The sequence below is a fragment of the Castor canadensis genome, chromosome 12, assembly GCF_047511655.1.
Source record: "Castor canadensis chromosome 12, mCasCan1.hap1v2, whole genome shotgun sequence".
In the NCBI taxonomy this organism is placed as follows: Eukaryota; Metazoa; Chordata; class Mammalia; order Rodentia; family Castoridae; genus Castor; species Castor canadensis.
In genome coordinates, this window is record NC_133397.1 from 67,331,278 (window position 1) to 67,356,257 (window position 24,980).

Here is a 24,980-nt window from a genome sequence, read left to right on the forward strand (position 1 = left end):
CATGTATTTAATTAATTGAAGATTGGGGGAAAATAATTACCACTTAAAATAATAGGTTGGTTGGCAAAAAATTTTCCAAACTAGACAGAGAGGTGTATTATATATATATATATATATAATATATATATATAATATATATATTATATATATATATAAAACAGTATAATCAAACATCAGAAAGAGAAAGCAGAGACAAAAGAGGTAACTTTTCAAGTAGAAAGAGCTATACTCAAAAGAGAAAGTTAGTGTCCTTTCGCTCTTTCTAGTGAAATAAATGAAATGGGGCATAAGAGCAAACTACATGATGTGCCAAAAGAAGCAAGATTCCATAGCATTTCTCATAAATATCCTCATAATATTAAAAAATCACAGCTTGCTAAGACTTTTATTACAGACAAATGAAATAAATTATAAATAGTTAGTCATGAACTTAGCCTCCTTCAATTTGTAAAGTACTTACCAGATTTCTAAGGATGATTTTTCATTATGCTTCTTATCAGAGATACTGGTGGGGAAGGATGTCATAGATGCTATTTCAGATCTGTCATATATAATCTTCTAATCTGCCAACTTTTTGCAACTAAAAGTTGAGCTCTTGTACAAGTTGACAAGAGGTGGTGATGAGTCTAGGTTTTCTTGCAGGTTGTTAAAAGTTGAAGTTGCCCCATTGTGTAGAAACTCTGTGAATTGGCTTGGCAAATTTTATAATGACAGCTGCTGTCAGGTCAGAGGGTAAATTATTCTGTTCAAAGAATGTTATCGGTAACAGTAAAAGGTGCTAGAAAAAGAAATGGCCCCAGATATTGGAGAGAATGACTTGTGCAAACTTATCAAATCTCTCTGGGAATCCTGATGTTTCATTTTTTCCCCCAGGGATGTTTTAAAATAACCACTACTGATGATCACAGTTTCTTTACATGGAAAGTAAAATGAAGATCTTTAATCAGATTAGCTGAAATAAGAGAACCCTAGATGATTCATAATGACATTTGGGGCCCTGAAAAATTTCAGGTATCAAAATTCTCAATAGTTAATATTATTACCAACTACCAATGTTTGTAGCTGTAGTACACATAGTACTATAAGTGCAGCACTTCATACTTTAATGCAGACACCTTTAATGTCCACAGCTTCCAATTATTTCTCTGTAAGTGATCAACCAAAATAGTTTACTACTTTACACTGGAATCTGGATATTGATTTTCTCTATCAAACGGGGCCTACAAAGTGAAACTGAGCCTCACTTTGGACCTTCATATCGATGTGATTATTAACAGAAATTATCCAAAGTCATTACCTGATTGTGGTATCCCAGATGAATATTCCTGAAATTATATCAGTTTTTTGTATGAGTTGAAAACCTTAGGGCAGTTCCAGAAAGCTATTATAGTTGTCATTTTGTTTTATTTGTTTGTTTCATAATTTATTTTATCTTCATTCTGTTTGTTTTTAAAATTTCTGGATTACTTGACAATTTTTCAAAATTGAAGACTATATAAAAAGCAAGTTTTCATCTTCTATGACAAAGTAGAAAAAATGGGATCAAAAGGATTACATTCAAACATGGCAAGCAAATTGTGAAGGAACAGCTGTGGCTCTTTGGAAATGTATTCAGGTCAACCTGTTCCACACCTGTCGGCCTTCACACATTTAGTTTACCTACCTGGCCTCTATAATCATTTCAGTTTGAAAAGTTTGCAAGATAATGAAGGAATTCAGTAGTTACAAATCCTTACAAACAAGTAAGATAAAAAAAAACAACAGGCCAACTCTAATTTTTAATAACAAAATATTTAGATATTTACCTAGACTATATAAAGTCTAGGAATACAAAGTAAGAAATTTTATTATTTTTAGCCCTATTCTATACAGTCTCCCAAGACAAAAGCAGTCTTTTCTTGCCAAACGGGTAATGGAAAAGTTATTGAACAGGAATAATAATGATCCCAGTAAATGCTGAGCTATACATCACCTGCAGCTCTTGGAAATGAGCCAAGTTTGGTGAACAATGAAAGAATAGGATTTCTATAACTGGATTACACTCTCATTTTTGGAAGAGCAGGACATATAACTTAAACACAAGTCCTTGTAGATACTGGCCTTAGTCAAGATTGATGTGGAAATCTGACCACATCAATGGGTTAGATTAGTGGGACCTAACTTGCAGATAGGGCTTCAGCAACCCACTACTGCTGTGAGGATAAGAAGGGATGCACATTCAAAGACTGAGATAATTCAGGTCTCCATGATCATTATATGATTTTAGAATGATGCCCCAGAGTGTGAGCTCAGCAAGCACAACTGATGGATCTGCCCTAAGGACAAAGCCTTTAAGCTGTGAGCAATGTAGAGAAGAAAAAGTCAAGAAAAACAACTTTGGTTCAGAAAATACACTGGTTTAGCATGTGCATGGTAATTCCCCATTGTCCAAGGTTTTTATGCTCTAAATGGACTACTAGAAGATTAAGCTACATTTGAGTAATTCTGATTCTTTTTAGTCAACTAAATAACTGCCAAAACATATGGTGCACATAAAAAATTCAAGGACTGACCCTTAAATTAGCTTTTAATTGGACCTAACAGCCAGGCAAATCCCAGCATGGCACAGCCACTAGTGCATGTCTGCCCTGGGAAAAGCCCCCTGGCCATTTCACCCTTACCTTTTTTGGTTTTTTGTTTTCAATTAGCAGAAGATAGAACATTAAACAGAAATGAATCCTGTGATAGCTGGACCCCTAACCAATGGAAAGTCTACCTACACCCTACCAGGCTGAATCTTGTGTTGTCTGCCTAAAGAAAAGCTATGCGCTGGCCAATTTCAAAGGTGCGTACATAAATTTGCAAACCCAACAGGTGAGTGCCATCCACCATACTACTCACTCTCACAGCCCTGTAACATAATCCAGCACAGCTCATGGGCAGATTATAACACCTCTGAACAAAACTGAAAAATTTATAGTCAGTGAGTTGTAATCTATCACTGATAATGAACCAACCTCAAAGAATGGGGCTGGGGCAAAGAGCAGAACTTGGCAAGTGGGACTGGGGGAAAGAGAAAAGTCTGAGAGTCCAGGGTTGGGGGAACAAGCCAACCTCCTAGAGCAGGGGTGTGACTGTTTCTAAGCTAATCTCACAGGATTATAGGTGGTGAACTAAACTGAATTTTCCCACCTTGCTGGGGGAGGAGTTGATCAGCCAAAGTTGCAGCTGTTGAGCAACTCGGCAGTCACCTGGCAAAAACAACTGCCTTGACAAACTGGTAGTGAGCTATCACAGATCCCAATTGCAAACTGCCCTATGGACAGAAGGAACAAAATAGTGCTTACAAGCCAACTGTCTGGTGAGACTACTTCAAAGCTCCCACTTGTAACAGATGGACCATCAGACCAAGGAAATCGGGAAAAGAAAAACCTTCAGCCAACTCCCTGCCCCCTACCCCCACAAGATGTCCAACAAGAAGGGAAGCACCCTTCCACACATAGCTCAGAATACCAACCTTGAAAAGAGACAGGGACAATGATAAACCCCCAGTTATAAGCACCAATACCTGAATTGGACACCAAAAGAACTTTTGTCAAATTGACCTTACTTTTGGTTGTTGTTATTGTTTGTTATTTTATTATTATTATTATTATTATTTTATTTTCTTAGTCTTTACTTCCCCCCCATTTTTAGTATTATTAATTTTATATCACTATTTTCTTATCTCTATTCTTACCCCCCTAACTTTCTCTCCTTTTCTTGTGCTACAATCCACTGTTCTGTCCCTCAAATATTCTTTCTGCCCCTTTCCATTCACTCTCTTCCCCTGACTTCACCTCCCCCTCCTCTCCTTTCTTTCTGCCTCTCCTTTAGTGCCACATTTTCAAATCACCTAAGTTTCTATCTCTAACCAACCATTATCCCTCCCCCACCAATTCCCACTGTTTATAGATATTATCACCAAGAGGTTCTCTATGTAATATATAAAAAGATTGGTCTATCATTGAGCCTGTAAATTTGTTATTGCTAATTATACTTCCAGACCAAGGAGAGAAAGAATATGTCAACATAGCTAATGACTAGGCCAGGCACAACACAATAATTAAATCAAGGGAAGAAAAACAAGTGATTAAAACTGCCAACTAGCCAATCAATAATATAGGAGCACAGCAATAACTAGAAGCATGGGGAGAAGAAGATGGCATGAAAATCCCACTCCTCAAAAGAGCAACAACTTAATAGAGTATTTAGTGGGAAATGAAGACAATGAATGCCCAGTTTCTGAGCCCAACAGAACGATGATAAATATTGCCAATGAGCTCAAATATGTCCACAAAAAAATCCTCAAAGAGGAAATAATGGATGAGATCACTAAGATAGTCATGGAGAAGCTACAAGAGAGAGTTAAACAGAGTGTACAGAATGAATTCAAGCAATATCAAGACATCACAAATAAAAAAAACTTGAGAAGACTCAGAAGCAACTAAATGAACTCAAAGTGGACTTCAACAAACAACATAGTGAAACAAGGAAGACTATAAAAAAGAAATATAAAATAAAGAAGATAACACAAGATATGAAAAGGGAATTTAACAAAGATACGAAAAATCTCACAACAAAGAATCAAACAGAAATTCTGGAAATAAAGAGTCCATTTACTCAAATAAAAAATGTAGAGGAAGGCCAATCTAGCAGACTAGAACAAGGGGAAGACAGAATTTCAGGGCTCAAAGATAAAATAGATTTTAAAAAACAAAAAAATTAAAACCAGGAGACCTCTCAAGCAAAACTCTCAAGAGCTGTGAGAGAAATATGCAACAACTCAGTGACTCTGTCAAAAGACCAAAGAATCATGGGCATCAAAGATGGAGAAGAAGTGCAAGCCAAAGGGATACGTAATATATTCAACAAAATAAAGCAGAAAAATTCCCAAATCTCACCAAAGAGTTGCCCATTCAGATACAGGAAGCTGTCATGCCAGCAAAAAGACTTGACAAAAATAATACCTCTCCAATGGCATTTTATCATTAACACAACTAGCACAGAGAACAGAGAAAAGATATTGAAAGCTGTGAGAGAGAAAAAAAAAAAAAAATATGATATACAGGTAAAACCATCAAAATAACAGCAGATTTCTCAACAGAAATCTTAAAAGCAAGAAGGGCATGGAGTGAGGTATTTTGAGCAATGAAAGAAAACAGTCTCAGCCCTAAGATACTATACCCAGCAAACCTATCATTCAAAATTGATGGAGGAATAAATGTCTTCCACAATAAACAGAAACTAAAACAATGTATGTCCACCAAGCTACCACCAAAGAAGATTCCACAATGAATTCTACACACAGAAGTCAAAAACAAATAATACCACAGAAGGACTGGAAGTATTGAACCACAGGAGAAGAAAACACAAGTACTCAAAGAGTAGCATTGAATGGGCAACATACATTCAAACTATAAAACAACAAAAACATCTAAATGGCAGGAATCACCACATGCCTCTCAATATTAAAATTGAATGTTAATGGACTAAACTCCCCCATCAAAATGTACTATTTGCAGGACTGTATTAAAAAGGAAGATCCAAAATTCTTTTGTTTACAAGAGAACCACCTTACTGACAGAACTAAACAGTGGCTTAGGGTGAAAGGCTGGAAGAAGATTTACCAAGCAAATGGCCCTAAAAAAACAGGTAGAAGAAGTGATATTTATATCAGACAAAGTGGACTTGAAACTTACAATAGTTAAAAGAAACAAAGAAGGTCACTTCTTGCTAATAAAAGGAGCAATACATCAAATGGAAATAACAATTACCAACTTATATGCAACCAATGTCAGTGTACCCAACTTTACTAAACATACACTAAAGGATTTAAAACTATATATAGATCCCAACACAGTGGTAGTACAGAATTTTAATACCCCTCTCTCACAAACAGATAGGTCATCCAGACAATAAATCAGCAGAAATCCTAGAACTAAATGACACAACATTAATGGAACTGACAGATGTCTACAGAATAGTCCTCCCTGCCACAGCACAATATACAATCTTCTCAGCAACCAATGGAACTTTCTCCAAAATAGACCATACCTAAGGGAGCAAAATAAGTCTCAACAAATGTAAGAAAATTGAAATAACCCCCTACATACTATCTGATTACAATACAATAAACCTAGAACTCAACAACAAAAGCAGCAGCAGAAAATAATCAATTGGAGGCTGAACAATACATTACTCAATGATCACTGGGTAGTAGAAGAAATAAGGATGGAAATAAAAACTTCCTGGAATTTAATGAAAAAAGAAAATACAATCTATCAGAACTTATTGGATAAAGCAAAGGCAGGCCTAAGAGGAAAGTTTATAGCCTTGAAGGCATGTATTAAAAACACAGAAAGATCTCAAATAAACAACCTAATGCTGCATCTCAAACTCCTTTTTGTTAAACCCAAAAAAAAGCAGAAGGAGAGAAATAATAAAAATACTTGCTGAAATAAGTGAAAGAGACCAAAAAAAAAATATACGCAATCAACAAAACAAAAATCTGATTCTTTGAAAAAATATACAAGATTGACAGACCCCAGCAATTCAGACTAAAATGAAGACAGAAGAGACTCAAATTAATAAAGTAAGAATGAAAAAGGGGAGATAATAACAAATACCATGGAAATCCATGGAATCATAAGGGACTACTTTAAGAATCTATATTCAAATAAATTGAGAAATCTAGATGAAATGGACAAATTTCTAGAAACATACAATCACTCAAAAGTAAAACAAGAGGATATTAATTACCTAAACAGATCAATGACATGCAATGAATTGAAGCAGCAATGAAGAGTCTCCCAAAAAGGAAAGTCCAGGACCCAAGGGATTCTCTGCTGAATTTTCCCAGACCTTTGAAGAAAAACTAATACCAACACTCCTTAAATTTTTCCACAAAATAAAAAAGGATGGAACACTGCCTAAGTGGCATTATTACATTGTTCCCAAATCCATTCAAGGACACATCCAAAAAAGAGAACAACAGGTCAATCTTTAATGAATATTGATGCAAAACCACCTGATAATCTCAACAGATGCAGAAAAGGTCTTCAATAAGATTCAACACCATTTCATGATAAAATCTCTGATGAATCTAGAAATAGAAGGCATACTAAACATAATAAAGACCATATTTGACAAACCTATAGCCAACATCATATTTAATGGGGGAAAACTGAAACCATTTCCCATAAAGTCAAGAATGAGACAAGGGTGCATACTCTTCCCACTCTTATTCAATTTAGTCTTGGAATTTCTAGCCAGAGCAGTAAGGCAGGAAGAAGAAAAATGAAAGAAATACAAATAAGTAAAAAAGTAACCAAACTATCAAACTATATCTATTAGCAGATGAGGAGATTTTATACCTAAAAGACACAAAAAACTCCACCAAAAAGTCCTAAATGTCATAAACAGCTTCATCAAAGTAGCAGTCACAAAATCAACTTACAAAAATCAGTAGCCATTCTTTACACCAACAATGAACAGATTGAGAATCGATATGGAAAAATAATTACATTTAGGAAAGCCTCAAAAAATCAAATATCTGGGAATAACCTTAACAAAGGATGTAAGTACCTCTACAAAGAAAACTACAAACCATTGAAGAAAGAAATTGAAGAAGACTACAGAAAATGAAAAAGTCTCCCATGCTCATGGACTGGTAGAATCAGCATTGGTCTTTTTGCTATACTAACAAAAGCAATCTACATGTTCAATGCAATTCCCATCAAAATCCCAATGAAATTCATCATAGAGATTGAAAAATCTACCCTAATACTCATTTGGAAATACAAAAGACAGTGACTAGCTAAGGCAATACTGAGAAAAAAACAGTGCTGGAAGTATCACAATACCCGACTTCAAACTACTATAGAGCATGGAACTGGCACAAAAACAGATAGGAACACCAGTGGAACAAAATAGAGAGGAAGTCAAAAAGCTGCATGTGCTCCCTCATATGCACAATATAGACTTACAACAAATGTAGGAATATTATGGGACATGGGTTACACTAAGGGGAGGCTGTGCCCAGCAATGACAGGGCAAGGGAAGGAAACCAAAAACTTGAATGTGGTTGATGTGTTCTCTGTACAGGAATAAATAGAGAAATCTTAAACTGGCCCAGGTCACCTTGGGAAGAGGACTAGGGAAGAGTGAAGAGGATGGGTAAAGATAAATCTATTGGGGTTATAATACATATACACATGGAAACAACACAAAGAAATCTCCCTGCATAGCTATCTTTATCTCAGACTACCCAAAACACCATGTTTCAGTACTTATGTTCCATGCTTTTTCTTCTACAAAATCAGAAAAAAAGGAGGGAGGAACAGGTTCTGCCTGGGTTGGGGGGGGTGGGGGTTGGTACAGGTGGGAGAGGAGTGTTGGTGGGAAAAGGGGTAGGAGGGTGAATATGGTGCAAATAATGTATACATATTTACAGGTGTATGTAAATGCAAAATGATACCTGTTGAAACTGTTTAAGGAATTAGAGTTGGGGGGAGGATGAAAGAAAACAGTGGAGGGTGTGAATTCGAGTATGATATATTTAATACATTGTAAGAACCTGTGTAAATGTTACAATGTATACCCATCCAGCATAATAATATTAGTAATAATTTAAACAAAAGAAAAAGGGAAAATAAGAAAAATAAATAAACTTATAAAATCAAAAAAAAAAAAAAAAAGAAAAAACACAACCAGAGGACAAGATTGTTAATTTATAATTTCAGGAAAAAAAATATATATGTGAAATCTCTATGTTTGGAAATCAAGAATGGTTACTTATTCATTGGAAAGGTAAAAACATTTGGTAATCCTGAAATAAAACAATGTTTTTACATGGGGAACAGTACCATACTTGGTTATTCATTCAAAGAGCTGCTATTTGAATACCTCTTATCCTAGATTTAAGAGATTACATAGTAAACATATTAACAAATATAGCCCTCTGTTTATATGAAGATTCAAGAGTGTAAGAGAGAAAACAAAGAAACAAGAAACCAAACAAATAAGATACTAGATATTGAAAAGTTCTGTGAAACGAAATCATGATGAGTAATGAAATGCACAGGACTGTGAGGTAGTAAATTGGACTCTTTTACATGGTGGTTGGTGGTGTCTCTAAGGAAATTGATTCTTTTTTTCAGATGGAATAAATAGGGATTGGCTAGCTTTGAAAGATCTAGCTAGATACTAGGACTAGCCTGTGTAAAAGCTCTGGGAAGTATATGTGGCCTGTGCAAATGACCAGGCAAGCAAAGGAGGCTGAGGCAAAAAGAGTAGGAATGTGGAGTGAGATGAGGTCTGACAAAGAAGATGGTTCAGACTCTAGGTTTTGAGCACAATAGTAATTCAGATGTCATCCTGATTCTGATGGAAATCCACTGCATTCTGTCAGCAGATTTAAGTTATATTTAAGAAAAAAAAACAAGGCTATTATGATGAGAATGTACCCATTCTGTTATGTTAAATGAATGCATTCTATTGAAATCTCAGACATCATTAATGATAACGTTGCTAGAAATTTTCCCCTTTTTTTCAATTCTACATAATGATTTCAAAATCATTCTGGCTGAACATTTCCTTCCAATTGTTCTCTATTCTCCAACATTCCCCAAATGATTTTGTTGACAGATCAATAAAAACAGCTTTAATTAAGGCAGTGTGTATCACATTTCACTTCAAAGACAGCTAATTTAAACTGAGACCCCAAATTTCCAAACTATAGAAAAATCTTTCACAATAATTGAGTGGCACCAACACTCAATCCATCTGAAAGAGGCCACAGGGTTGTTCATAGATAATTTCCCACTATGTCCCTTCAGAGCTTGAAGCATTCCATGAAAAATGTGACATCACTTTTTCCTCTGTTTACAACCAATTGAAATCCAGATTGAAAAAAACTAAAGAAAAGCAGTTTTTGCCTGATTTTATTTTATTTTATTGTCAGAAAATTTCTGAGATATGCTTGGGTGCTGCCTTTAGTTCTCCTTGTAGCATGCCCTCAAGTGAGGTTGTAATTGGTGCTGACTTTCAACCCAGCTGTGACTTATTGTCCACTGCAGAGTTGAGCTCACAGTGTTTGGTGACTTGATATAACTTCACACAAAGCTTCACAGATAGCACTCCCATTATGCTGGGTCTTCAAATGCCTAAAATCACTGAAAATTCTTGGTGTCATGTAAACTTTAGCAGTCCTTTAAATTCTATTTAATATTTTCAACTCATAAAATATGTGTGATATTCATCACTTATTTAAAAGTGCTTCAGAGGGGATTCCAAGATGACGGCTAGAGGGAGGAAGCAGAAAGCGAGCCTCCTATAGTGAAATCTTGGAGAGATGCTGAAGACACATTTTGCAGGCATAATCACCGAGAAGAGGCAAAACTTTGACCCCTCCACACCTCCAGCCGTCGCAGAGAATCTCCACTTCACGTTAAACAGAGAAACAAGGAGGGCCTCCGGGGCCACCAGTCACCAGCACCCAGACAGCTTGGGAAGACGCGGACCAGGTGAGCTTTGTGGTACCGCAGTACTCCCACAGACAAGCCTGGGCCAGAGCAGCATAGCCCCCTGGACAGACTGACTTCTACCCGGGGAAAAAAAGAGAAACTGAGTAATAAGCAATAAGAGCAATAAAGACATGCAGGAAAGAGGGTGGGGTGCCCTGAGCACTGAAGATTGGGGGAAGGGAATCCTTCCCAGGACTGTAAATGAACTGTAAATAAACAAGCCAGGCGGGCCAGAGAGGCTCTGGAGGGAGCAGGGGCGGGGCGCTCACCCAGCAACAAGGAGTGGGTAAGCTGGTGAGAGTGGTGGAGGGAGGAAAACTCCACAGGAGAGGAGGGAAGACCCACTTGAAACATGAACTGTAAACAAACATGGCGGCTGGCAGGAGCAGCAGCACCACCCAGTAATCAGGAGTAGGAAAGCTTGTGAAAGTGGCAGTGGGAGGAAAACTTCACAGGAGAGGGGGGAAGACCCACCTCCCACATGAACTGTAATTAAACACACAGGCCTGACAACGCGGGTGCAGTTTCACCTTTCCCAGTACTTGGAAAGGGGAAAGCCTGTAGCAGAGGCTCCTGCACAGGAGAACTCTGAACAAACAAAGCCTGTGGGGCCAGGTGAGTGCTAAGCTCATGCCAGAGATCTGCATAAACAATGCCTCCAGCAACAGCAGGCTGACAGCAGCGGGCAGGCAAGCCACAGCTGTAGATACCATTCTCAGAACAGTCTCCAGACTCTGTTTTTTCTTTTTCTCCCTACCTTTGATGAGAAAACAACCGAATTACACCTGCAAGCAGAAAAACTGACTGAAACTGTATTGCATTTGAACTTGGGACAAGGGGTTTTGTACTTGGGACAAGGGGTTTTGTGTGTGTGTGTGTGTGTGTGTGTGTGTGTGTGTGTTTTGTTTGCATCCCCTTTGATGAGACAACTACAGAACAACATCTGAGGCACCATCTCCAGGACTGGAGACTGAGATGGACACCCAAATTATTAAGACTGAAACTTCATTGCATTTGAACTTGGAGTTTTTTGGGTTTTTTGTTTTTTTTTTTTCTATTTTCCGTTTTATTTTAATTCATTTTTATATATAGATATTTCTTTCATTTACTTATTTTTTATTTTTATTCTTATCTTTTTTTTAGTTTTGATTTTCAATCCTCTCTCTATCTCTCTAATGTCTGTTCAGCTTACTGTCAATTAGTACACTAACGCTCCCTGTTTATACCTTTGAAACTTTCTTGTCTGAAACCTTGTTCTGCTTTCTCCCTCTTGTGTATGTATTTCTTTTCCCCTTTTCTTTAACTTCTTGCTTTCCATCTCAGCTCACCCTTCCATTCTAATTATTACCATTGTTATTATTACAAACTAGAAAATACTTAATTGCACACAGTACAGGGACAGTAACAACACCAAAGACAATGACGGGAAGACAGAAAAAACAGGGAAACCAGTTTCCCCACAGCAAAAAATTACTACAGGAACCAGTGGGAAATGAAGAAAACAGAAACTCAGATCCAGACTCTAACAAAATGAAGATAAGCTATGCCAAAGGACCCAATGAAGCCCACAAGAATAATTTAAAAGAAGACATACTACAAGTACTCAATGAGAATTTTATAGAGATGATACTGGATAGGGTCAACCAAAATGTACAGGAGACACTCAAGAAATTCCAAGACAACAAAAATAGAGAATTTGAAAAAGCAAAAGAAGAAATAAAGGAAACCATAGAAGCACTGTATAAACACCAAAGTGAAAGAGAGAACACGATGAATAAACGGATAAATGAACTCAGGACAAAAATAGACAACATTAAAGAGGAAACCACCCAGGATATGGAAAACCTCAGAAAAAAGAACAAAACAGAACTGCAAACCAAAATGGAAGGCCAATCCAGCAGAATAGAACAAACAGAAGACAGAATCTCAGAACTTGAAGATGAAATGGTAATTAAAGCAAAAACCAAAGAACTATTAATTAAACAACTCAAGACCTGTGAAAAGAAAATGCAAGAACTCACTGACTCCATCAAAAGACCAAACTTGAGAATCATGGGCATCGAAGAAGAAGAGGTGCAAGCGAAGGGAATGCATAATCTATTCAACAAAATAATAATGGAAAATTTCCCAAATCTAGAGAAAGATATTCCCATACAGATGCAAGAGGCCTCAAGGACACCAAACAGACCAGATCAAAATAGAACTACTCCACAACATATCATCATTAAAACAACAAGTTTAGAAACTAAGGAAAGAATGTTGAAGGTTGTAAGAGAAAAAACAAGTAACATACAAAGGTAAACCCATCAAAATCACAGCAGACTTCTCAACAGAAACATTAAAAGCAAAAAGAGCATGGGGTGAGATCTTCCGAGCATTGAATGAAAATAACTTCAACCCCAGGATACTCTACCCAGCAAAACTATCATTCAAAATAGATGGAGGAATAAAAGTCTTCCATGATAAGCAGAAACTAAAACAATATGTGACCACAAAGCCACCACTACAAAAGATTCTTCAAGGGATTCTGCACATAGAAAGTGAAACCCATCTTAACCATGAAAAGACAGGCAGCACCAAACCACAGGAAAAGAAAAAGCAAGACAGTAGAGAGTAACCTCAACTTAGGTACACACAATGAAACCTTCAAACAACTAAGACAACTAAATGACAGGAATCACCACATACCTATCAGTACTAACGCTTAATGTTAAAGGACTTAATTCACCCATCAAAAGGCATTGCTTGATGAAATGGATTAAAAAGGAAAATCCAACAATTTGTTGCTTACAGGAGACCCATCTCACTGACAGAAGTAAGCTTAGGCTTAGGATGAAAGGCTGGAAGAAGATTTACCAAGCCAATGAGCCCCGAAAACAGGCAGGAGTAGCAATACTTATCTCTGACTAAGTAGACTTCAAACCTACATTGATCAAATGAGATAAAGAAGGACATTCCATACTAATAAAAGGGGAAATAGACCAAAAGGAAATAATAATCATCAATCTGTATGCACCCAATGTCAACACACCCAATTTCATCAACCATACACTGAAAGACATAAAAGCATATATAAACACCAACACAGTGGTTGCGGGAGACTTTAACACTCCATTATCATCAATAGATAGGTCATCCAAACAAAAATCAATAAAGAAATCCAAGATCTAAAATATGCAATAGATCAAATGTACCTACTAGATGTCTACAGAACATTTCATCCAACCTTTACACAATATACATTCTTCTCAGCAGCCCATGGAATCTTCTTCAAAATAGATCATATCCTAGGGCACAAAGCAACTCTCAGCAAATATAAGAAAATAGAAATTATACCGTGCATACTATCTGATCACAATGCAGTAAAAGTAGAACTCAACAACAAAAGTAAAGAGAAAAAACATGCAAACAGCTGGAAACTAAATAACTCATTACTTAATGAAGAATGGATCATCGATGCAATAAAAGAGGAAATTAAAAAGTTCCTGGAAGTTAATGAAAATGAAAACACAACCTACTGGAACCTATGGGACACAGCTAAGACAGTCCTGAGAGGAAAGTTTATAGCCATGAGTGCATATATTAAAAAGACGGAAAGATACCAAATCAATGACCTAATGATACATCTCAAAATCCTAGAAAAACAAAAACTAGCAAATCTCAAAACAAATAGAAGGAGAGAAATAATAAAAATAAGAGCTGAAATTAACGAAATAGAAACCAAAAAAACCATACAAAGAATTAATGAAACAAAAAGTTGGTTCTTTGCATAAATAAACAAGATCCATAGACCCCTGGCAAACCTGACTAAAATGAGGAGAGAAAAATCCCAAATTAGTAGAATCAGGAATGCAAAGGGGAGATAACAACAAATACCATGGAAGTCCAGGAAATCATCAGAGACTACTTTGAGAACCTATATTCAAATAAATTTGAAAATCTTAAAGAAATGGACAGATTTTTAGATACATACGATCATCCAAAACTGAACCAAGAGGAAATTAATCACCTGAATAGACCTATAACACAAAATAAAATTGAAGCAGCAATCAAGAGTCTCCCCAAAAAGAAAAGTCCAGGACCTGATGGATTCTCTGCTGAATTCTATCAGACCTTTAAAGAAGAACTGATACCAACACTCCTTAAACTGTTCCATGAAATAGAAAGGGACAGAAAACTGCTGAACACATTTTATGAAGCCAATATTACACTTATCCCAAAACCAGGCAAAGACACTTCCAAAAAGGAGAACTATAGGCCAATCCCCTTAATGAAAATTGATGCAAACATCCTCAACAAAATAATGGCAAACCAAATTCAACAACACATCAGAAAGATTATTCACCACGACCAAGTAGGCTTCATCCCAGGGATGCAGGGGTAGTTCAACATATGAAAATCAATAAATGTAATAAACCACATTAACAGAAGCAAAGACAAAAACCACTTGATTATCTCAATAGATGCAGAAAAAGCCTTTGATGAGATCCAACATCATTTCATGATAAAAGCTCTAAGAAAACTAGGAATAGAAGGAAAGTACCTCAACATTATAAAAGCTTTATATGACAAACCTAAAGCCAGCATTATACTTAACAGAGAAAAACTGAAACCATTCCCTCTAAAATCAGGAACCAGAAAAGGATGCCCACTATCTCCACTCCTATTCAACATAGTACTGGAATTCCTAGCCAGAGCAATTAGGCAAGAAGAAGGAATAAAAAGGAATACAAATAGGTAAAGAAACTGTCAAAATATCCCTATTTGCAGATGACATGATCCTATACCTTAAAGACCCAAAAAACTCTACTCAGAAGCTTCTAGACATCATCAATAGCTACAGCAAGGTAGCAGGATATAAAATCAACATAGAAAAATCATTAGCATTTCTATACACTAACAATGAGGAAACTGAAAAAGAATGTATGAAAACAATTCCATTTACAATAGCCTCAAAAAAAATCAAATACCTAGGTGTAAACCTAACAAAAGATGTGAAAGACCTCTACAAGGAAAACTATAAATTTCTGAAGAAAGAGATTGAGGAAGACTATAGAAAGTGGAGAGATCTCCCATGCTTATGGATTGGTAGAAGCAACATAGTAAAAATGTCTATACTCCCAAAAGTAATCTACATGTTTAATGCAATTCCCATCAAAATTTCAATGACATTCATTAAAGACATTGAAAAATCTACCGTGAAATTTATATGGAAATACAAGAGACCACGAATAGCCAAGGCAATCCTCAGTCAAAAGAACAATGCAGGAGGTATCACAATACCTGACTTCAAACTATATTACAAAGCAATAACAATAAAAACAGCATGGTACTGGCACAAAAATAGACATGAAGACCAGTGGAACAGAATAGAGGACCCAGATATGAAGCCACACAACTATAACCAACTTGTCTTTGACAAAGGAGCTAAAAATATACAATGGAGAAATAGCAGCCTCTTCAAAAACTGCTGGGAAAACTGGTTAGCAGTCTGCAAAAAACTGAAAATAGATCCATGTATATCACCCTATACCAAGATTAACTCAAAATGGATCAAGGATTTTAATATCAGACCACAAACCCTAAAGTTGATACAGGAAAGAGTAGGAACTACTCTGGAGTTAGTAGGTATAGGTAAGAACTTTCTCAACGAAACCCCAGCAGCACAGCAACTAAGAGATAGCATAGATAAATGGGACCTCATAAAACTAAAAAGCTTCTGTTCATCAAAAGAAATGGTCTCTAAACTGAAGAGAACACCCACAGAGTGGGAGAAAATATTTGCCAACTATACATCAGACAATGGACTGATAACCAGAATACATAAGGAACTTAAAAAACTAAATTCTCCCAAAACTAATGAACCAATAAAGAAATGGGCAAGTGAACTAAACAGAACTTTCTCAAAAGAAGAAATTCAAATGGCCAAAAAACACATGAAAAAATACTCACCATCTCTAGCAATAAAGGAAATGCAAATTAAAACCACGCTAAGATTCCACCTCACCCCTGTTAGAATAGCCATCATTAGCAACACCACCAATACCAGGTGTTGGCAAGGATGGGGGGTAAGAGAAACCCTCTTACACTGTTGGTGGGAATGTAGACTAGTACAACCACTCTGGAAAAAAATTTGGAGGCTACTTAAAAAGCTGGACATCGATCTACCATTTGATCCAGCAATACCACTCTTGGGGATATACCCAAAAGACTGTGACACAGGTTACTCCAGAAGCACCTGCACACCCATGTTTATTGCGGCACTCTTCACAATAGCCAAGTTATGGAAACAGCCACTGATGAATGGATTAAGAAAATGTGGTATCTATACACAATGGAATTTTATGCAGCCATGAAGAAGAATGAAATGTTACCATTCACTGGTAAATGGATGGAATTGGAGAACATCATTCTGAGTGAGGTTAGCCTGGCCCAAAAGACCAAAAATTGTATGTTCTCCCTCATATGTGGACATTAGATCAAGGGCAAACAGAACAATGGGATTGGACTTTGAGCACATGATAGAAGCAAGAGCACACAAGGTAGGGGTGAGGATAGGTAAGACACCTATAAAATAAGCTAGCATTTGTTGCCCTTAACACAGAGAAACTAAAGCAGATACCTTAAAAGCAACTGAGGCCAATAGGAAAAGGGGACCAGGAACTAGAGAAAAGGTTAGATCAAAAAGAATTAACCTAGAAGGTAACACACATGCACAGGAAATCAATGTGAGTCAATGCTCTGTATTGCTATCTTTATCTCAACCAGCAAAGACCCTTGTTCTTTCCTATTATTGCTTATACTCTCTCTACAACAAAATTAGAAATAAGGGCAAAATAGTTTCTGCTGGGTATTGAGGGTGTGGGGGGGAGAGGAGGGGGCAGAGTGGGTGGTAAGGGAGGGGGTGGGGGCAGGGGGGAGAAATGACCCAAGCCTTGTATGTACATATGAATAATAAAAGAAAAAAAATAAAATAAACAACATAAAAGTGCATCAAGTTCTATTTTTTCTGTTTGGATAGAATTGTTTTTTTGTGCTCTGTTCTGTACTAGGTACTGGTGAGTAAAAGATAGTGGGGAAGACCAACATGTGAATCATCCTTTGCATGTTATATATGAGAACTGGGTTTCCATAGAAATTTAGCTCTGTGTCCTCCTTCTCTGTCACATATAAAGTGGTGGAGTAGAAATTATGAGAAGTTTCCTCTTATAAGGTGAAGCATAGGATGCTTTGAAAGAAAAACAGAATTAATATGGGAAGAAGCAATCCCTTTGCTACACAAGAAGCCAAGCAGAAGGCATGTAATGGTTACAGGAAGAGTGCTCCGTCCTCTCCCTCATTTAAAAGAGTACAAGGAAAGATTATGGGTGTAAATGCTATCAGTTGTTGAAGGAGTTGGAATGGCCAAGAAATTTTTAGTAGTTAAGAGGTTATGTGTTTTAACAAGGTTTTGAATTAGAGAATTTGTGGAAGATAATTGCTTGGGACTGCAGATGTGAGGAGTGGTACAGCAGAGATTTAGATTAAAAAATGAAGTAATAAGCAATAATGTCTCAGAAAATACTAATGTCAAAGGTCTGAAAATTTTTAAGGGAGATGGGACAGTACTTACATACCAAATAAGTATATTTTAGGGTGAATTAACCTAGTTATGTTTTTCTGATTTCATTTCTGAGTACCACACAGGTAAATTAATTGAATTATAATAAAGCAACAGCATATTTTAGAGATGTTGTTGATTCTGAGATTCACTACTAAACTACTGAAATCATTCAGGTTTTTTAAGGTACAATTTTAACCTCAAATTTAATCTCTATTCAGCTTTCTTCATCCTTTTTCTTATATAAAATCCTCTCCTGCACCACTCTTTGTCCTCACATAGCAACTTCCAATCAATTTCTCTCTCTCTCTCTCTCTCTCTGGCACTACTGAGGTTTGAACTCAGGACCTCATGCTTGCTAGGCAAAGTGTTTTACCACATGAGCCCTTTTTTGCTTTAATTTGTTTTCTACATAGGTTTTCAGATGCTTGCTTGGGGAGGCCTGGAATGGAAATCCTTCTGTCTCTACTTCCATAGTAGCTGAGGTTACAGGTATCTATCACCACATCCAGATACCTCCATTCAAATTTCTTGTAGGATTTACAGTCTTAAGAGTTTGCTTACCTAATTGTTCAGTAAAGTATAAAATAATTCTTGGAGAGAAATCTTGTCTCCCTTTTTTTTTTTTTTTTGGTATCCCCTATTGCAGAATTTCCTAATAAGTTACATGTTAAGACATGCCTAACACTAAATCAGAATGTCCAGGTGTGGGAACTAGTCATGAGTATTTGGGGAAAGTTCCAAAGATGATTTTTGTGCACAGCCATGTCAGTCATAATATTAGAACTTAGTTGGCACTGAGAAAAGCACTGTGTTTGAGCAGGTTTCATTTGAAAGAAAAAATAAAAATAATTTAATGCCATATTGCAAAATAATAAAAATTGCAATTGTTGCTCCTGTTGCAATGGTCAATGCGTTTTAAATCACAGATATTTTATAGCTAGGTATTATCAACAATGGTGTAATTTAAATAAAGTTCATTTGTTGGAACACTCAAGCATGTTGTCAATCTGACTACTTACCTGTATATAATTTATTTATGACTAAAAGGAAGGGCTCTAGTGAACTGTAATTTTCTTATGTTATTTTCCAAAAGGCATAAAAGGCAAGAAGAAACAATTATAGTGAAACAATGCTCTGACCTCAATAATCATACATTGAAAATACTTTTATCTGGAAAAAAGCCATTAGGAGAAACTACGAACAAGGTAAAAACAGCTTTTGTGTGTTTGGGATAATAGTAACTCAGCAGGACCACAAAGTAAGGCCTTCTGAAACCTACTTCACATTCGCTAATTAGAATAACTCTTCAAATAATGGGATCAAAATTTTCTGTTCTTGACCTAAAAAACGTTCATAGAACCATCTGCCCAGCTTTTCAGTGCAATATACTTTTCACTAGAATATGTTAGAACTATATAAATTCATTACAAATATGCCAAGATCTATTTTATTTATAGAAAGAATTATCAACGTTGCTGACAATTTGACCTGTCAAGTAATTGATTGGGCACCTGAAGAGATGGCAAGAGAAAAAGAGTTTTGGCCTGTCCCTTATTACCTCTGGCCCTCTTGTTACCCTTTTTCACCACATTGCAAACAGCATCTCTGCTTCTGATCTCACAAGAATGCAAAACCCTTTTTCCTTTTCTGGAAACTGCTTCCAGAAGCTCTCCTTTTCCCTGCATTTCCTTCCCAGTCCTGTCATAAAATTTCCCTTTAGCTAGCTAACGTCTGGAAAGATAGAATGTTTTAAAATAAGTTTAAATTTTTAGGAAAACTCACAAAGCAATATTACAAACAGTTTGAGAAGTGAAACGAAAAATTTTGTACAAGTTCATCACTTTGATAAAGCACAAGTCATCATTTTGCTTCCCTTACTTTTTTCTGTCATGTTCACAGGTGCTTTTGTATAGCCTTCCTATCTTGTTGTTAAGTGTCTCTCCCCCTTATATCATACAGCTAGATCATGGTGGCAATAAGAAGCTAATCAAGTTCAGTTTGACTACCCAAGTTCAGTTGTCCCTTCTGCATTCTTAATGACTTTTGATATTTTTGAAATAACTACAAATACTTACATCCTGTTTATAGATTCTACCTGAGGTCCTTCAGCTAATCATTTTCCCAAATAAAAGAAGTATGTATTCCTATTAGGCATGTTCACTGTAGTCACCAAATCTGAGATTCAAGGACAAATATGGATCTCAGAGGGACAGAGTGCACTGATTCTGCTTCCACATAGGTGCAGATAGCATGGTGAGAAATGGAGGATATATATGGTAGCCCACTTATTGCTTGGAATGTGGAATGGATGTGAAAGTGTTGTCACCCAAACTAATAATTCCATTAGAAAACATCTCTCAGAATTCCTGTAGTGCTCAGAGTTTTTTCCAGTAAAATAGAATAAAAGTAATTCTATAAAAAGTTTTAATATGGGGAAGAAAATACAGAAATTTAAAAAGGCTGAACCCTGCAGGACTTGGGGCAATGCAAGGATAAACATCTAAAGACAAAGAAAGTATATCTTTGTCAGAAACTATTGCTATGCCCATGATGAAAGAGTTAGAAGGACAGAAGAGGACAACCAGTAGGTACTAGAACCATGAAAGAAAATCACATACTACCTGAATCAACACCAAAATAGGAAATAAGAGTGAAAATGACAGTGGCTTGTCTCAAGCTCTTACTCTGAGGTTCTTAATGGTGCCCATATTAGTTAAAACTATGAGGGAACCACTGAGGAGGAAAACAGCAAGGGAAATCTCTACAAAAGGAAATAGAGCAATCTATAGTTCATCTGATTCTAAAATCAAAGTATTTTATGAAAAATCAAATAATTTATCCTTATTCAATAATATATGAAGACATACATTTCTTATTAGTTCAAACTATCATTATGATAATGGTCATTCTAATACTACTACTACCTTTTTCAGCGAGGTAGGGCAGGTGGACGTTTATTTTGACTAACCAGGTCAATTTAATGACAATGAAATCATCAGAAAGAGTCTAAGTCAGGAGATTTCTGTATTTAAATGTCTCTTAGGTATTCTCTAGGTAATTCAAAATTTTCATTTATCTTTATTTTATATTAAATGTAATATGAATAAAATTAACTTTCACATTATTATATGCAACTCTATGTCCTAATTTTCCCATGCAATTAAAATTTTATTTTGTACCATTATGCTCATTAATTCTTCATGAATATTTTCCTTCCAACTTAGTAATAAGCTCTTTGCAGATAGAAATAATGAACAAAATGTCTGTTAGTACCAGTGGCACCTGATTCCTACTATGCAGTCAGTATTGGATTTCAGAGTTAATCAAATATGCTTTCTCTATCTTTGTCACATATATATATATATATACATTAAAATACATAAGCTGTATGGGAGATGATGTACATGTATAGGAAAAAATATATGAAGCATTACTTAATGGACAAAATGTCATTTTAGGTTTCAAATGCTTAGGAAGAAAAACTATCTTTTTAGGTTGATTATTAAACAAAATGTTCATAATTATTAAAATTATAATAACGTATTTAGATAGAGAGTTTATTTGAAATGTAAATCCACTATAGAATTTTGTACTATTGCTTAGTGAATACTGAGTGATCTATATTATTTTATGTAATTCTTGTAGGTCATGTGATAAATGTGTATCTGTGTCCTTTATGTACAAGAAAATGGAGGCAAGGAAATTAAAGCAAACTCCTTTATGTCAAATTAGTGACAAATTCTAGCACTGTGTGATAGCTAAGTGTAATTATCTGCATGCTTGGATTGAGGGATGCTTAGGATAGTAATAAAGCACACCACTGGGTGTGTCTGTGAGGGCATTCCAAAGATGACTGGATCGTGAGAGCTCTGACATAATCAATTGTTTAATCCATTGATGGATTCAAAATCCAAATAGTGTATTGGGAGTGTGGGAATTGTGGAAAATAGGGCCTTGTTGGAGGAAGTGGATAACTAATGCTGTACCCTTGTAAACCTTGTAAACCTTGGCCTTGGCCCCTTTTTGTTACTTCTCTTTTTTTTTTGTTACATCTCGCTGTGATGAAGTGAACAGATTCCCTTCACTGTCTTTCCTCCATGATGTTTCTGCCTTGCCACAGTCCTAAAACATGGAGATAGCCAATCATAGAATGAAATCTCTGAAATCAGGAGCCAAAAAAGTCATTCCTTCTTGGAATTGTTACTCTCAAGTATTTGTCACAATGACAAAAAGTCTGATTAATGTACACTCATTTGAAAATGTCAATCTGTTCATTTATTTAATAGTATTTGCTCTTCACTTTATAATAATGCTATGTTTGATACAATAACTCTAAGAGAGTCATTGCATATACCACACATAATTTACTCAGACTACAATTTTTTATGCTATCAGGTAAGGAAAAGGTATTGTCTTTATTTTGTGCATGTAGTCTTTGAAACTAAATGAAACACTTTAGGAATGTCATTTCTGTGTATGATATCACCTAATAATTGCATAGTGAATTTTATTACACTTCATTAAAAATACACAATATATACTCTTTGAAGATTTTTATTCATTAAAACTTTGTTTCAAGGTTGCAAATTGATCTTCTAATCAAAGTTAAGTTAATCATACTGAATTAGTGGCATGGCAGTTTTCATAGATACCAGTTAACACTTGTAAATGTTACCAGGAAACACAAAGATATAGGTTGGGAATACTATGAAGAATGACATGCTTAACTTTAATTTTCATTTTGTTTTAAATACAGTAGGCATGAACATCAGTGAAGCTGTTCTCTTGTCAGATTTCTGGGGACCATTGCCAATTTGAGAGCAAAGGCCAGGGAAATGTGGCTTTTGGCCCAAAGCAGAAACTCTGGAGCCAGATAAACTAAGGATCTGAATCTTTACAGATTCTCAATTTATTATGTTACCTGCTTATGACATATAACTTCTATCGGCCTTAATTTCCTCACCTGTAAAATGGACATGGTACGCATAGCTACTTATAGGGTTATTATTAAGAACATATATCATATATATAATATTCTGTCTTATAGTGTACTCTACACATAGAACAGTGTCTGGTACACATTATGCTTTCAATAATATCAGCCATTATCTTTGTCCTATGTAAACCAGGCCCTTCATTATTTCCAACAACAAAAGATTCCAGGCTTTTCCACTCCCCTTGGGATCTGTCCTTTCATGGTGGGTGCTGAAGTCTGCAACATCTAACCTTAGGAACCTCAGAAACCCACAGGAGACTACTGGGATAGGTGAACTATCTTCTTCCCTTATATGTCATCCCCTTCAGTGTGGAGATACAAGTGCATCCTGGGGATCTTTAGGGAGGTTTAATCTGTCCTTTATTTGATGGAACTCCAGCAGAAAAAGCAATACTTCACTTTATCTATCTCAGTAGAAGGGCAGATAAGAAAGAAATATGGAATAAATATGGAACCAAAATGTTAATTAACCAATCACTTACTATAATAAAAGACTGTGTTCTGAGCCTTGGAGGAAACTGAAATATATAGACTCGGAATTCTTCAGTCAGATGATTAAGGTTTCCTATTGTTCTGATTCACTGATTCTAAACAAAAATCTGATTTTATTCAAGCAATAAAGAATTCATTAAACTTTGCCTCTGCTTGAGAGTTAATTATCTTACATGGAAGCAATATCATGACATAAGTGTAATGAGCAAGTGAAGTAGTAAAACAGACCTATGAAAAAGATACATAAGGTATAATTTAGCTTGAGAACAAAAGAACCTGTATTCATACCCTAAATCTATCTATTATTGTTTGTACTTATCATTATAATTCTATTTATTTTTGTAGTAAAGATGATAACATTTGTTCATAGAACTGTTAGTGTTATTAAATAGTATACTATATGTAATACCCAGTTCTGAGCCAGATGTGCAACAGGTACCCAATAAATGAAGTTGTTATTTCATTATTTTATGTCTTCTAAGCAATGATAATTATTCTATACAATGGTAGAACCTAAATTCTCTTTAAAATATTTCCAATAAGCCAATTATTTTGACATTTTAATATAAAAAGGCATATGAGAAAATTTAATAGATTGAGTTCATACTTATTGAGATTATGCATGATGCTGGGGTTATTAAACCTTCCCTTAAGTACGATATAAAAAAGATGTAAGTGTCAAAGTTACTAATTTTTATATAACTCCATTTACCACTTCTAACTTGCTAGTATGTATAATCATCTTTAATCATCTGTTAACTCTGCTCTCTGAAAAACACTTTATTTATGATTCTGCCAGGATATGGTCCTACCTTAAATGAAACAGATGTTGTGGTGGTTGGCATCCTACAGAATCAGTACCTTATCTTTATTCCAGAGTGACATAGTTTTCTGTAAGTTATTATAATATTTTTGAAAAGTAATCTTGAGTATGTTTTCTTTGAATTAAGTAAATTCAAGTTTCCTATATAATTTAATTGCCTTTTCTTATACCTAGTAACTTTCCAATAGTCTGTCTGATAAGGACTATTTATATATGCAGATGTGTCTTAATGTCGTCAATTTAGAATGGGTACCACTCGTATTATGAATTAACATAAGCAAACTTTACATTATAAGAATAAATTTTCTTCATGTAACAGCATAATAGCCATTCCATTTCAACAACAATTTGCAATGACAATCAAAAGACACATTTTAAGAGAAGAAAAAACACTAGGGAAAAGGAAAGAAAGGAAAAGTGAATGCCAAAGGTTTTGGGGAAAGGGCTTCAGGGGAAAATTAAGTCACCCTTAACACCTCTGGCCTTAACGAAGTTAAAAGTTGATTGGGATGCTTCATTAAT

General features: G+C 35.7%; 1 protein-coding gene across 2 annotated transcripts in view; it reads right to left on the bottom strand.

The window, feature by feature from the left end:
- Lrrtm4 (leucine rich repeat transmembrane neuronal 4) overlaps nt 1–24,980 on the bottom strand; it is an 818,312-nt gene that overhangs the window by 433,043 nt on the left and 360,289 nt on the right. The gene's annotated exons all lie outside the window — the stretch shown is intronic.